Below are 14,756 nucleotides of genomic sequence, written 5' to 3'. Positions count from 1 at the left end.
CACACCACCCATATTAAGTGTTCTCATTACAGACCAAGTCATTTATTGTATTTTACGGGTCAGGAGGAAAAGCTCCCTTAATATTTCTTGTAAAATGCTGTTTCATTCAGCTGTGGTGTATCCGGCGAGACCTGATACAGCAGATGAAACAAACACACCCAAGGTCCCACTCGGACACATATATCCTTGTTCTGGTTTAAAATGTGGGGACGTTACACTGAATTCTATTCATCTCTTAATCTCAATCTCTAATTTTAGCCTGAACCCTCATCACTTAATACTGATGGCAAAGCAAACCACTGTGTCATACATTCCTTCATTTTTATTCATCCTACAGACATGCCCAGAAGCACTTGAGTACATTCAGACAAAAGCTATATGTACCTAGTATGTAAAAATTACTCTCGGCATACGTGAGTTGGAATATCAAGACCGCCATGGACGGATAGCAGATAATGTCAGGTGTGTGGGTGGAGAGGGGGAACCAAGGACAAATATGTGTGAAGGTATTGTTTTCTTCAAGCTATAGTGTATAAAGTATGTCTCGTGTGTTTTTCTTGGAATAACTTGTCATACTATGATTCTATTGTACTGAACCCCACAAACTACAGTTTCCATGGAGATGAAACATTTGTTTTTAGAAACAGGCAAAAAAACCTGAAACTGAACTTTCTTACCATACATATAATGCAAAATTAAATTATTTATTAATTTGTTTAAATCTGCATTTAAATTGACCAAAAAAAATAATAGAATTACAGCCTTGCAATTTTTTGCATCTGCTAATCAGTCAAGTTAATTAACGACTATGTCTGTCCAGTCTCATGTTATACTAAAATCATTAGATCTGCTTTTTAATAGAGAACAAAGTTATATCCATGAATAATTCTAAAACATGGATGCTTCACACTCATCGCCAACCTGAATGCACAGATCATCTTTACAATCAGCACAGTATCAAGGTGGACACCCAAAATTGTTGTCACAAATTTGGTCTCTGACCAAATGTGACATATGGTTACAATCTCCCCTTCTGTTCCTGACCTATGACATTTTGAAGTCTCAGTGAAGTTGACCTTTGACCTATGCATATAAAATATAATCAGTTCTTATTCATCACTTATTTTATCCTGTTTGTGTGAAATTGTGTCTTGATTAACATAAGAATTCTTGAGTTTGGTCGCAAACGTGTTTTCAAAACCGTAGCTCAGTCATTCAGGACCTGCTGTTAGTCGTTAGATGTTCTGTCAATACGGCCCAGGATGTGTTCACTCAGTGGAAGTTAACCAACAGTATGTAGCCTGCAACTCATCACACCGCATTTTTAACAGATTACCGCTGACAGTGTTCTGGGGAATAATGAACACAGCAGTGCAAAAATTCTGACAAGTTCAGTTGAGCAGTGTTCTCATCCTGCTGCCAACTCACCATTATGCCACTGTGAGCGACCAATGATTACAAAAAAATGTGCCAATAGAAGTGGTTTTGGCATACATGCAGCACTGTGCCATGTTGTTTCTTTTGAAAATATAAATACTAAATTGATAAAGCCATGAGAGTTGAGCCAAAGGTTGTTGTTTTTTTAACGTGGAAAAACTGAGAAAAACACGATTAATATTAACTAACATTTTCTGTTAGCTGATCCCCAACATTGGAGAAAGGCAACACACATGAGCTGAACAGTAAACCTAAACCATATAGAACCTGTCAAGCAATAAAAATTAACCTGTTGCAATTAGTAGAAGGCTATGATTCACCTTTACTATGTAAATCTGGTTTTAAAAGACTAGTGTGCAGAATTTAGAGGCTATGGTGGCCGCTGAAACTAACGAACAACATGAAAGACCGTCTCCAGAGCCGGTGTTTGGTTTTTCCACTCTGGGCATATAGAAAAATGGTGGTGCAACATGCTGCGCTCCATGAAAAAAAGACTCACTCCCTATGCTGCTCTACTATCTTTTACACAAAAAAAACCCCCACACAAATAGAACAATTTGTAATTTAGGCTAAGCATCTTTTTGTGCATTATGTTCTGTAAAAAAAAAAAAAAGGTTTTCATATCAGTGGATTTCAGCCAGCATGTACATTGATAGAGATATATTTCTGATATTTGCAAATATCTGCCATTTATACTGATGTTAAGAGGTGAAGTATTACTTAGCAACTCGTCTGTATTATGAACTTGCCAGTGGTATTAAATTATTTGGTAGCTTGGTCTCTGCCCATCACCGTCAGAGGATGAATGAGGGTTAAAGCACTGGCACATGCTCCCTGCAGGTCAAATCATACGTTACACTAATGTTTATCACGGGTATGCAAACCACACTCTGATTTATTTAGCTCTTTTACCAAGTAACTATGGTCCCATAGACTCACTCCATCTGTGTTTAGATAAAGTATAAATATCTGGATGCAATTACATTTTAATTAAGACAAGACAAAAAGAAGGAAGTGATTGTTTAGCAGAGTTATAAAGATAGTAACCTGTGTGTCTTGATGTCTTTATTGACTTACATCTGAACTTCAATAGTCACATTAACATGATATAAAATTGCTAATTGTTTCCGCTAACAAATCGAAACAGTTAAAAGGCTTGTGTCCAAACAAGATTCAGATAAACTCCTTTTCACAGGGGTGAACTATTGTAAATGTCTCTCGTCTCGTGGTCCTAAAAACACTATTTGACAATTTTGGCTTATTCCAAATGCTGCTGTAAGTACCAAGAGAATTGATCACATTACTCATGTCTTCAAGTCTCTACTCTGATTTCTTTCCTACAGAGAAGATTTTAAAGTGATGTTGCTGGTTTACATAACTCGATAACCTCAAGCCGCCAAAATAGATTTCTGCTCTCTTTGAAGAATATAAACCTGGTAAGGCTCTCAGAGCTGCAGGAATTAGTCAGTTTTTGTACTAGTTTGACTTTCAGGCAAATAAGGGAGGGTCTTAAAAATGTATTCTCATAATGGAAAAAGCTTTATTTTTTTCTATGTTAATACTTCTTGTATTTAAAAACAGAAAGGAAATAGTTATATCCAAAAGATTTTTTTATAACATGCAGATGTCCTGTTGGTAATAAAGCTTTGATTGTCATCAAATTCAGTATTTTGGGAGTAGAAGTGGCATTTAAATTCAGAAAATGCACAACTACCATTTGTTTGGCATCTCTGTCAACGTTCTTTTACACCATAACCCTGTAGACTTGATCTGATTGAGCTTGTGGCTCATACATGTGGTTGATGTGCAACAAATCTTGCTAATGTTAGGATACCAAAAAAATCATAAAAGCTGATGTTCAAGTAATGGGCGAGTCTCAAATAATGTCGGGAAGCATGCCAGAGTTTTTTTTAATAACAATTCTCTGATCCCCAATGTTGGCATGGAGCTTCCTCCAAATGAGTTTTAGAAAAATCTCCATATATGTTGTTCAACTTTTTCTTTTAAGAAAAAGATGAACAACATTCTGTAAATAGCTGCATGTAGTGTACTCTCTAGATCAAATCGGCAAATTGCATAAACATATTTCAAGAGCATGAAATCAAATTAGTATTTAATTTGTGTTTCTCTCATTTTCTCATGTTATTATTTCATGCTTCTGTATGGTTCAGATATCAACACTGATTTCTTAGCCACCATTTGACTTTCATATTTACACTGTGTCCAAGTTGTTAAGCATATTTGTATGCTGGATTGTAAGTCGTTAAAGGAATAGCAGAGGCTGTTGGCTGTTGGACTGAAACTTCATCAACATTCAAATATCTGAATTGTTTGTTTTTGTGTCTTTTTCCTGACATCATGGGTATTTCTGCATTTATTAAGCAAACAGCAATTATATGCAAGGAACATATAAGACTGGAAAGTTGGAAAATATTTTTGATGAGCTTATAACAAATGGGGTGTATAGCATATAGTTTGTGTAATGTAAGGCATTCTTTCATAATGAACACTGCTGTTTTTTTTTTATTTTGCTTTATACCTACAGCCTCAGTTTTATTTGTGTTCACTTTTTTAACATATCCTTTTAAGGTATTTTCTTTTCAACTCTAATTGCTCTTACCCTCTGCCTATCACCGCTCCATCAAACAACACAAACTTACTGAGAAAGCCTGCTGCAATCAGCAATGCTGAGAACTTATTGACATGGTTCCACGCTCAGATCCAAGGGTCCTTTGTGCAGTATTCAGAAGTATCTGAGAGCCGTCATACTGCTGAGTTCCCCTTCCATTGTAAAATCTTTTTACTCTTTAAAATTTTTAAAAAAAAAGTTCATTCTTATGTTTTATCTTGAACTTTCTGAAAGTCTTATATTTTCCTCATGCAGTAATTGTTCTACAAGAAAAAGACACACTTAATGATTTGCCTGTTATACAGTTTGTATATAATTTCTCAGATGAGACTTTGCGTGCGTCTGCTTTGTTTCTGTATAAACGGTGTATTGAGTGTTTGGTTGACTGAAAGGTTGGCCATAACACTTTACAAATCCGTTCAGCCGGGACACCGACTAGCACTGACTAGCCAGCATTGTTGTTGTATGGCTTTCAGCTTACAAGTTAACATTCATTTAAGCCACTGTCCAATTTTTAATACCATCTGTGGGAAAAAAAGACATTTAGTTTTTCAGATAAAACAGGGGTCTCCAATGTGAACAATAAAAAAAATGAATACTCAGCACGCACATAATCAACCAGAAGCTCACAAATCAAATCAATATTTTCTATATTACCAATGACTAACATGACCACTTGTATGTGAGAGGGCCCTTTTGTAGCATGGACTTGTTCAGCTCTGCAGTTGGCCTCTCCCCTTTGGTTGTTGGCTCTTTATTTGTCTTTTAGCGTATTATTTTGCTTATAGCTAGTACATTATATTACATTACATTTCATTTAGCTGACGCTTTTATCCAAAGCGACTTACAATAAGTGCATTTCAACCATGAGGGTACAAAACCCAGAACAACAGGAATCAAGAAAATACAATTTCTTCAAGAAAGCCAAACTACAAAGTGCTATCAGTAAGTGCCATTTTAAGTGCTACTAAAGTTCTACTGTTCAAGGTAAAGTCGGAAGAGGTGTGTTTTTAGTTTGCAGCGGAAGATGTACAGAGTTTCTGCTGTCCTGATGTCGGTGGGGAGCTCATTGCACCATTTAGGAGCCAGGACAATAAACAGTCATGATTTTGTAGAGTGTTTAGGTAGGTAGGCTACGCAATCCAAGTCTGGCTGTTTCACCTTATTTTCACTTTATTAGTGCGCAGAACAGGTACATTTCTTACACCTTACCTTGCTGCCATGGCAGATAATGCCAAACCTACTTCTTGTAGCTCTCAAAAAAACCTCCCACTTTCTTTGTGGGATATTCCTCGCTCAACAGGCGTTGAGTTTATTCTCCAACTCGGAGGTCAGAACTTTCCCACCTCCCAGTTGCTCATTAATGCACAACTAGACTCACCGTTCTCCACAGGGTTATTTCCAAGCCAAAAATGACTTATTGCAAGTTAAACATACAAACATTTCTTGTCATTTCCAAAATCAGGACAAATGATCTGCACTGCTCGTCTCATTGTCCTGCTGTGTGTCCTGTTGATGTGCGGCATCATGCTTATGATCTTCAGTTTTGTATTTCTTTAATGTTGTCTAGAACTCTAAAGAACACCATTTGGGCTCTCCAGTTTTGCATTTCAATGGTCATCTGGCTGGCTTTGCAAATTTAAAAGTCCCCACATGAACTCTACCAAAGCATAGTGGAAAAAATGTATCTCAACTGAAATGAGCTGTTTTACTCACCCCTTATGTCATTTCAAATCAAAGTTAATGAGGACTGGAGCAAGTATTCATTGGTGCCTAGTATGACTGCACCTTTAAGACTTTGATAGAGGGCTCAGCCCCTGGCGCCATGTAAAGCATATTGTAATAAGGCCTAACATGCTGATTGAAGATAAAGCTGAGAAAAGGAAATGTAGAGGAAGGGGAACTGGGTTGTGTAATCTACTACTGAATGATCCCTCATTGACAAGAACAACAGACTGCAGAATTATGATTTTATTTTTTTAGATTATGTTTCATAAAATAAAATCATGGTCCGTGTTATTACTTAGAATAAGCCTCATTCTTTAATTGCTCTGTCGATGATCGCCAGGGGCTTTAGAGATAAAGGGACAAGCGAGCAGTGGGGGGAAGGTGGCATCTGCCTTCCTTTTGTTCCAAAATTCCTGTGCTGCACGCAACTCCCTTGACATGCTCACCTCCTCAGGGCCAGTTTGACTGAGATTAGAAAAACGCACCTCGACGTCCCTTTCTAATTTAACATCGCCTGTTCACCTGTATGTCCGCAAGAATCTTGACAGGCCAGTTTATGCTTGATTTGCACTGCGGAGACAGGGCGACAGAACAAGCCAAATGATAACTGGGAATGTCTGCATGTGTGGGTGGAGGAGGGATAAGCTTGAAGGAGAAGATAGATAGGAGAGGTTTTAGGCTTCAGATTGAAACAGCTGAGGGACACGAATGGCATGAAAACATGAGTGTGCGCCCTGTGATAGCATCTCTTTAGCCAACTTCCTTTTGCTTTGGAACATTGCTGACATTGCTAATGGTATATGTAGGCAGTTGACAAGCTTAAACCTGTTCCTCTGACTTTTAAATAGAACAGCCAGCCCCTGTGTTTGGTTCTTCCTTAATGGCAAGGCCAGTCTAGTACCAGCCCAAAAATGCAAACAGGACATCTCATTGCTCAGGGGAAACCAATCCTCATTATGTGGGGAAAAAAAAAAAACATGGTTTGAGAAACATGCCTAGTTATCCCGAAGTCATTAGAGGTGCTGCCTTGCCACTGAGCCAGAATAAAAGAGAAACTGGCACTACATAGACCAGTATTCATGTCATTAGGCTCGTCAATAAACCCAGAGAGTGTTGAATGTCAGGCAAATTTAATATTTTATACACATGGGTATGCACCTCTTTCAAAATCTCCTGTATAGATTTACAAGTGTTTGTGCAGCCCAATTTGTTATCTTGTTTCTAGTTTGTCAAGCTGGTTCAATGCGAGCAGTGTCAACAAGGTCAGTCAAAGGGTAGAGAAGTGGGAAACACAACTGAGATTACACGGTGTTGATTACGGTTTACGACAGCGGGACAGATTTTGTATGGAATTACATGTCACTGAGACTTTGATTGCTCCTGTAATTACCAGCTTATCAGCAACAGACTAATGACAATGTCATCAGGTGGGCAGCCTGACCTCAGAACGCAACTCAGACAGATTTTTGGCCAAACATAGTTTGAAAAGAGTGAAATAAGGTGCTGTGGTGTAAAATTTACTTACCAACATTGAGACTGAGTGATTTTATGTACGTGAGCGGGCTCCGCAAGTAAAGGCTATGTATGGTAAATGCTGTAGCTCATTGACGCTGATGAAATTTACTCGTGTGTGAATGGAGCAGAAGTTGTAACATCTTAAAATTAAACCATGTTAGTGTGGTTAATAGCCTAGGTATCGAAAGGTGGTACCAAGTCACAAGGCTTTTTTTTTTTAGAAACCAACTGTTACTAAATACATTGTCGTGTTGTTACAGTGTGCTCTGCAGCAGTTTTCTCTGCTGAGGTTCTAACAGCTTTTGCCTTGTGCTTTAATCCTTCATGAATGTGTATCCCTGTCTTTCACTCTGTCAGCTGCAGAGATGAGTTTGGCAGATTAGACCTGGAGTTTTTTAAAAGAATTGTCCCTTTATAAACTTAATTTAATGAGACTAAATAGCAGAGCCAAACAAATGGCCACTTAGTAGCCGAGGGAAAGTTAATGGCAGAGATGTGGAAGCAATTGCCTTCTCTCACTGTGACTCGCATGCGTCTTAAGTTTATAAACTCTGTCAACAGTATCATGGTTTAGTAATCTCAGGCTCCTGTGCTACATATATTTGACTGAAGTTAAAACAACAAAAACATGTATACGCCTCCAGTAGTTTGGTTTTGCCATGATTTCCTTGATTTACGATGTGAGGTCTGCAGAGTTGTCTTTTAAAGGATTTTACTAAAGAAACGTGAAACTATCTGGAAATTAAATGAACTACTACTTTGAACTGGACATGCAGTGCTTTCTCATGGCGATATCACTCACTTTAGGAACAATAAATAAATCATACAATTATGATAACGGATTAGTGTGTGCAGTTTTGCTTTCTTGTTTTGTTTTTAATGAGCCCTGAGCCTGCTGGTTTACCTATCACTACCTATTACCGTTAGGTCAAATATTAAGCGGCGTGGCAGACTGTGATCCCATCTGTCCACAGACGTTTTATCCATTATGTCATACGTGTGTCTGTTTGTACAAATTCTTTGTGTGTGTACGTGTCTGATGTGTAAAAAGCCAACTGCATACACCATTTTGTAATCATGGTTTCCTCCACCTGTGGGCCAAGTGAGACATGTCTGTGCGGGCTGCCAAATGAAGGACGCAAGCTGCTAAAGTGAAAACAAATATTTGTTCATAGACCATTTTTCCATGATGTGTTGAAATGATAGCCAGTTTTCCAAGTGAAGAATCAGAAAAGTGAACAAACAAGAGGTTAAGTTCAGTGACTAATCTTGAGATTGTGGGATTTTGCACGGAGGTCCTTCCCACCAAGAGACAAAGGTACTGCATATCGCCAAGAGTGTAGTAGCTGAAATCAAATGAAGTTATCTGATTATCCTGTCTATTGTCATGACCCACTTAGCCTTAATGGAGTGGATGATAAAGCCTATATGCACTAATGTTTTTGTGAGAGTACACTGGAAGAGATGAGTTCATCTAAAGTTAACACCATAAATAAGAAGTTGATCAAGTATGCCTCAGTGATTTCTCATGTATTCCAAGAACACCCACACTTCTTGTTGCACAGAGACAGTCATGTTGGCATCTAAAGTGAGCCATGGGAAACTAAGACAGATTTTCTTTCATGCATCAGAGTCTCCGAATTGGATTGATTGAATAAGTGTTACCACAGTCTATTTTGGTCGTTCACAGTGTTGAGCCTGCAAGCTAACTGGTAATTTATGGCCTTAAAATCTAAATCGTTGTTGTGTAAGAACTGATTTATGCACTATTCGAAAGAACAGTTTATATAGAAAACACACAATATTACATCTTTTACCTCATTTGTCCCTCTGCTGTTTGCTTTTCTACTCTTTGCTGGTGTCTTACACTGTCTCCTAATTGAATTCCTAATTTATCTGAGAGTAAAATCATGCTTCCTACTTTACTTAGAGTTTCCTGGGTTGCTGCCTGTTTGGTTGTCTCCAGCATTCCCCTATCCTCCCCCACCATGAGGGATCCCTGATGCCAGGAGGGCAGGTCCAGGCTTAAGCTGAAGACGAATTGTTGCTTGAAAGGCAGGCTGTATGTTGCCAAGTAAAACAGGGGCCAGTAGTACCCTCTTAAAGTGTTCTTTGTATTATTGATAATCATTGGTTAATTTAGCTCAATTTGTTATGTTTAGTGGTGTAACAATAACATGGTTTAGCACTGCACCTCCAAGCTGATCTGAGAACATATGTGATATGTAGACTGCAGACTGCATCCATCTTATATCACGTATACCTCATGTTGTAGTTTAAAGCCACCTGAACCAAGACAAAGTCAAGATCATGATTGAGACCAAGCAGGGTGAGACCGAGTGAAGACCAGCACCAGACCAGTGCGAGTCCCACACTGCAGGACACACTTAAGACAAAATGTGAAACATTCAAACAGTTGGCACTACTCAAATTGATCGGAAAGATCCACATTCACCTAAAAATACCCACAGAAAATAAATGAAGATTCCGCTCCATTTAGTCTTTCTTATTCTCGTATGTGTGTACGGGAATACAAAATTACCACTGGTCTGGGCACATATGTACAGGCAATTTGGTTATGGAGAAATCTCCTGTGCACCAGCACTGGTGGTCACAAAAATGTTTGTAACTCGGGTGCTAATGTTGATAAAGGGATGTAACTTGGAATACTTACTCACAAAGGTTATCGTTTCCACCTGCCCCGTGCACTTCACGGTGCCGTGCACCGTTCACACGCAACTAGAGCAGTCTAGGAAGTTTTAGATCCATCAACTCAACAGTCACATGTGAAGGCAACATTTGTCAGAATTTGAGTGAAAAGTCAGTCAATTCTGAAATAAGACCTTCAAAAGGTAGTATCAACACATCTTGAGTGCTGCAACACTACATAATACTAATTCACCACTGTTACTAAAAACTGATTTGTTCTAAATGTGGTCTGAAAATCAAAAGAAAAATTACATTAAACATGCAACATACTCGATGATACAGCCTCTTTGTATAGTTAGATATTGTATATATATATTTTTGGGTGTTTAATGACACAACATTACCTAACTATAGTGCACTATATCACTATAACAATATAAACATAGAGTGTCTCGAAAATATGTTAATTCATAACAGGTGCACACTCTCAGGCATGCCATTGACAATTTCCAGCACCAGAGTGAATCAAGTTTCCCCACTGAGCTTTTTTTAACCCTCAATGTGATCACAAAGGAAATTTCCAGTGCTTACATGTCAGTGTGTTGAACAAATGGCGTTGCCGTGTGTGCTGTGTAAACCTGACCTCCATCTGTGGTTCTTAAAGCAGGTGTCCAGATGGCAGGTTTGCAATTGATCATGTTGTGACCCTCAAGCCCTCCAACATACAGCATCACAACTTCTGGAAAAGAAAAGTATTTCATTGTGCATCAAAGCTGCTTTAATGAGAAGAGACTGTCTGGCTTTGTTGTGCATGTATCACTTTTTTTGGCCATCCTGATAAGAGACTATATGAGTGATGAAGTTGGCAGGCTGTTCAGCAGCTGCTCTCCAATCTGAAAGGACATCATAATATTCGCAGTAATGTACAGAAGTGACTCAAAGCCTCATATACATTCTCTAATAACAGTTAATGTTAACTTTAGCTGCAGTAAAAGGAGACATCTGAATGAACAGAAATGGCATGTGTTTGATCAGGCAGCACACTATCCGCTGTACTTGTTAGTGTGGGGTCTAAAAGCAAACAGCTCTCCACCAAACACTGTCTTGTGTTTACTCTTGCTGTGTCATCTCTCCCCGGATTTAGGGAGTGACAGAGGTCTGTGCCACTTCAATCCAGATACATGACATCACTTGATTCGATTCATTGTAGTTTTCATTCCAGATCACATAAACCTGCATTTCACCTTTCACCTTTCGGCTTTAACCTCACCTCCACCTGCAGCCTGTTTGTTTTGCGGTTTGAAAGAGCGAAATGAGTCAACATAAACAATGTTGTGAGCCAATTGGAAGGATTCCATGAGTCATATGCTTATCAGTACATGAATTTTGTAACTCCAAATATATGATGATTAAGAAGCTTTAGTTCCAGTGCAGGCAGCAGCCTCACCACAGCTGGCCCAGAAGGATTTCTTGGGGAACAGGTATTTCTTTAGACTTGAGTAATATGTTTCACTCCGATAGTGGCTGCAAAGCACCGAGGCTTTTCTGGTGAATTTAGTCCATAATGGCTGAACAAACAGTGTTGCATTTTTGAGACTAGCATTATCAGCAATCCAGGAGATAACACTGTATTTTTACTGGAGGAGACAATGGGAAATGAGGGCTTGGGGAGAGGGATGGTGGGAGTGAAGGGTGGGTGTACATGAGACCATTGTGAACTTGGTAATGTCTGGGTTTCTTTACACCAACATGATTAATCTTACACACACACACACTGCAAGCAATGGCCAATGGGAGTTTGTGGGAACTTTGCTGAAACCAATGGGAATCTTCAGTACAAGTATGTTCTTCAAAGGCTTGTTCCCTTGATACATAAGGTATATATGTTCTAAATGGGAAAAAAAAGAGATAGTTGCATAAACCTATATATTTATTTAGAGAGCCCCTGGGATTTATTTCAGGCCCGGCAGTGCAGTTTACAGTTGCTTGTGAATTGGTACATTGACATTCCAGTCTGTTTCTCAGGCCCTCACGCTGGTCTCCACATGGCCATCCCCTGAGTCAGCCACTGCCACAGTGTAGTCACAGTTGAATCCAGTTCAAGTTTTGTTACTGGAGGACTGAGGGACAGTTTCTGAAAAAATTAAAAGGCCTAAACTTTCCTTTTACTTTTCTTGAATCTAAAGAAAATAGAAGCCACACATCCTTCAGCCACAACAGTATTGACTGCTGTGTTTTTGTTAAAGATTCCAGCTGAGGAAAACAGTTTCCTGCGACAGCTTACTGGCTCTCAGCCTAGACTATCTGTCTGTCTGTCTATCTATTGATCAGTACATCCATCCATCAATATTTTTTGTCTTTCCTTCCTTCCTTCTTAAACACAATTTACATTTTCTTTCCTGCTCCAAAGGTTTTAAAAATCAAGAGATACAGTAAAGAGTTTCCACCTCCCCCGTGCACTGACTTACTGACTGAGTAAAGAGGTGTGTATTACGTGTGAATGTAATGCATCAGACACTGTGTTCCACCATTTCATCTGTAATGGTGGGTTACTCGTGATCAAATCTCTGGAGAGAAGCTGACGACTCCTTGGGATTACATCATTAATGGATGTGGTGTTATCGGCAGTGACATATTGGCACGCTGCCATAGTGCAGCTCATTCCTTGTCCCTTCTCTCATGATAATTGGCATGATTGCAGAACACATTAGACATTCCTAATTAGATTGGGAAATGGCGTTTTAAGGACAGTGAATTGCCTCGTACAGATGCTGTTGTCACAGCAGAGTAGCTCTGGAAGAAGTAATGCTGACCCTGTACTTCATGCTGTCTGCAACTGAAGGCAGCCAAGTTTTGGTTTTAGCCTGGTAAGAAACATTAATGTGATGATGTGCTGTGCTGATTCCTCAGGTCAGAGGTCAGCAGATACAGTGGGAGGAAATTAGTTGTGGCTTTTGAGGTGATGTGAACTTTCTGCTGCTTCCCCTTCTGTGGTGACTTTACTTGGCTCAGGGCAATCAGCCCAATCTCATATTCCATTAATCCTTTCCCAGCCTCATGCTACCTATAACCAATGATGTATTGGAGCAGAGGTTATTTCAAATTGTCCCCACTTTACCCACTCATCTGGTACTATGATTTGTACCTCACCAGAGCCAAGGAAACTTGAAGCTTCTATGTGGTTTACTTTGACGACGTCCGTTAGCTTCTGAAGGAGACAAACACATTACTTCATCATACAGTAGTTAAAAGCTATCGACACTGATTTATTGAATTGGGTCAACAGAGACTGAAACAAATAAGTTTCCAATTTTTTTTATTTGAAAGCCAGAGAGTATTCTTCCATATTTCCTTAGGATCAATCTAATTTGTCCTGCAGATGAAAATGGTTTTAAAACAGAGACAAACACTCAGGTTCATACTGCAGAGACCAGGCTAGAGGTGATCTGGTTCTCACAATACCCACAATAACACAAGCTAAGTTTGTTATTTGAAGACAATTGCCTTCGTTTAGTTAGCAATTACTCTGCTCACAGATAGGTCATCACCTCTCTGTGTTGCCTGAAATGAAAACATCAGCATTTAGTTTGACAGATTAGTTTGACTTTGACACTGGCAAAACATCAGGATCAGGCTCGACAGCTTTGTTAATGGGCACTTACTGTTTCTCACTGACAGGACTTAAAGTATAATTTCAGTTGAGTACAACATTGGTACTTTTTGTGGTGGTCTTGGCCATCAAGTGTGGTGAATAAAGTTTTTATATTACCATTGTCTTCTAAATAAGTTTGGCTAACCAGCTGGACAATTGTTTAAAATTGGTCTTATCCTCTGACTGCTTATGTTCTTTACTCTGTCTCACCTTTTTTTTTTTTCATCAGCGTAATCTCCTTCCCAGACCTCAGCAAACATGGTGAGTACAGTATAATCTCACTATAACTGAGAAAAATTAGGCAAAAGTTGTAATGATAAGGTCTCTAGCATGCTCTAAGAGGCTACTCAGAAGGTGGGAAAACACCTTCCATAGATGACCCGTTGTAATAACTTATATTCTACTATCGCTTTATAGCAATCTTTGTATTGTTATGGGAAACAGTTCAACTCTGAGACAACAGAACTTGAAAATACCACATGAAGGACTTGTGACCTAAACAGCAGTGACTGTGCCATCCTTTGAATAATACTATGTTTCATTAGCCATTTCTATTGTAATATATAACTGAACACTTTTTCATAAGTTTATTTTAGGATTTTTGCACAAAAAAATAACAGCTGTATGAAAAAACAAATGTATTCAGTTCGTATAGTTTGGTTTTTAAAATTATGGCCAACAGTCCTGTTGGTTATGGATACACTTTTACTTCCAGCTGTCACTAATTGTGGACATTTTGGGATGCAGAGCTTGAATGCGGTGCAGTCAGACTGCATTTCCAAAGGTTTGTGAGTAAGAGTTGTAATTTTAAATATGATAAGTCTAATAGTTTCAAATTGAAAATTCAGAAAACCAAATCATTGTTATTTTTTGTTATTTTGTTTTTAAAGTAATCGGATATGAGAACGTGCAGGGGCATATAAAGGCTTTCTGAAACCAGGCTGTAAGCGGGAGAGTGCATTATCCCCCCACTGCTCCTCAGTTGTTATTTCAATCATCAGCTTTGGCTGCCAGAAACCTGAATGTTATTTTGGAGACCAGGGATGAGATGTCAGGCTCAGGAAACATTGCTGATGCGTATGACAACCCCCTTAATCCCTGCTTCAATTCACACCATCCATCTCATTTTACAGTGACTGGTCATTT

Source organism: Embiotoca jacksoni, unplaced genomic scaffold, assembly GCF_022577435.1.
Source record: "Embiotoca jacksoni isolate LCO1_2020_lvr unplaced genomic scaffold, fEmbJac1.0.p SCAF_8, whole genome shotgun sequence".
NCBI lineage: Eukaryota > Metazoa > Chordata > Actinopteri > Embiotocidae > Embiotoca > Embiotoca jacksoni.
The sequence above is the reverse complement of the archived record's forward strand: the minus strand, read 5'-3'. Positions refer to the sequence as shown.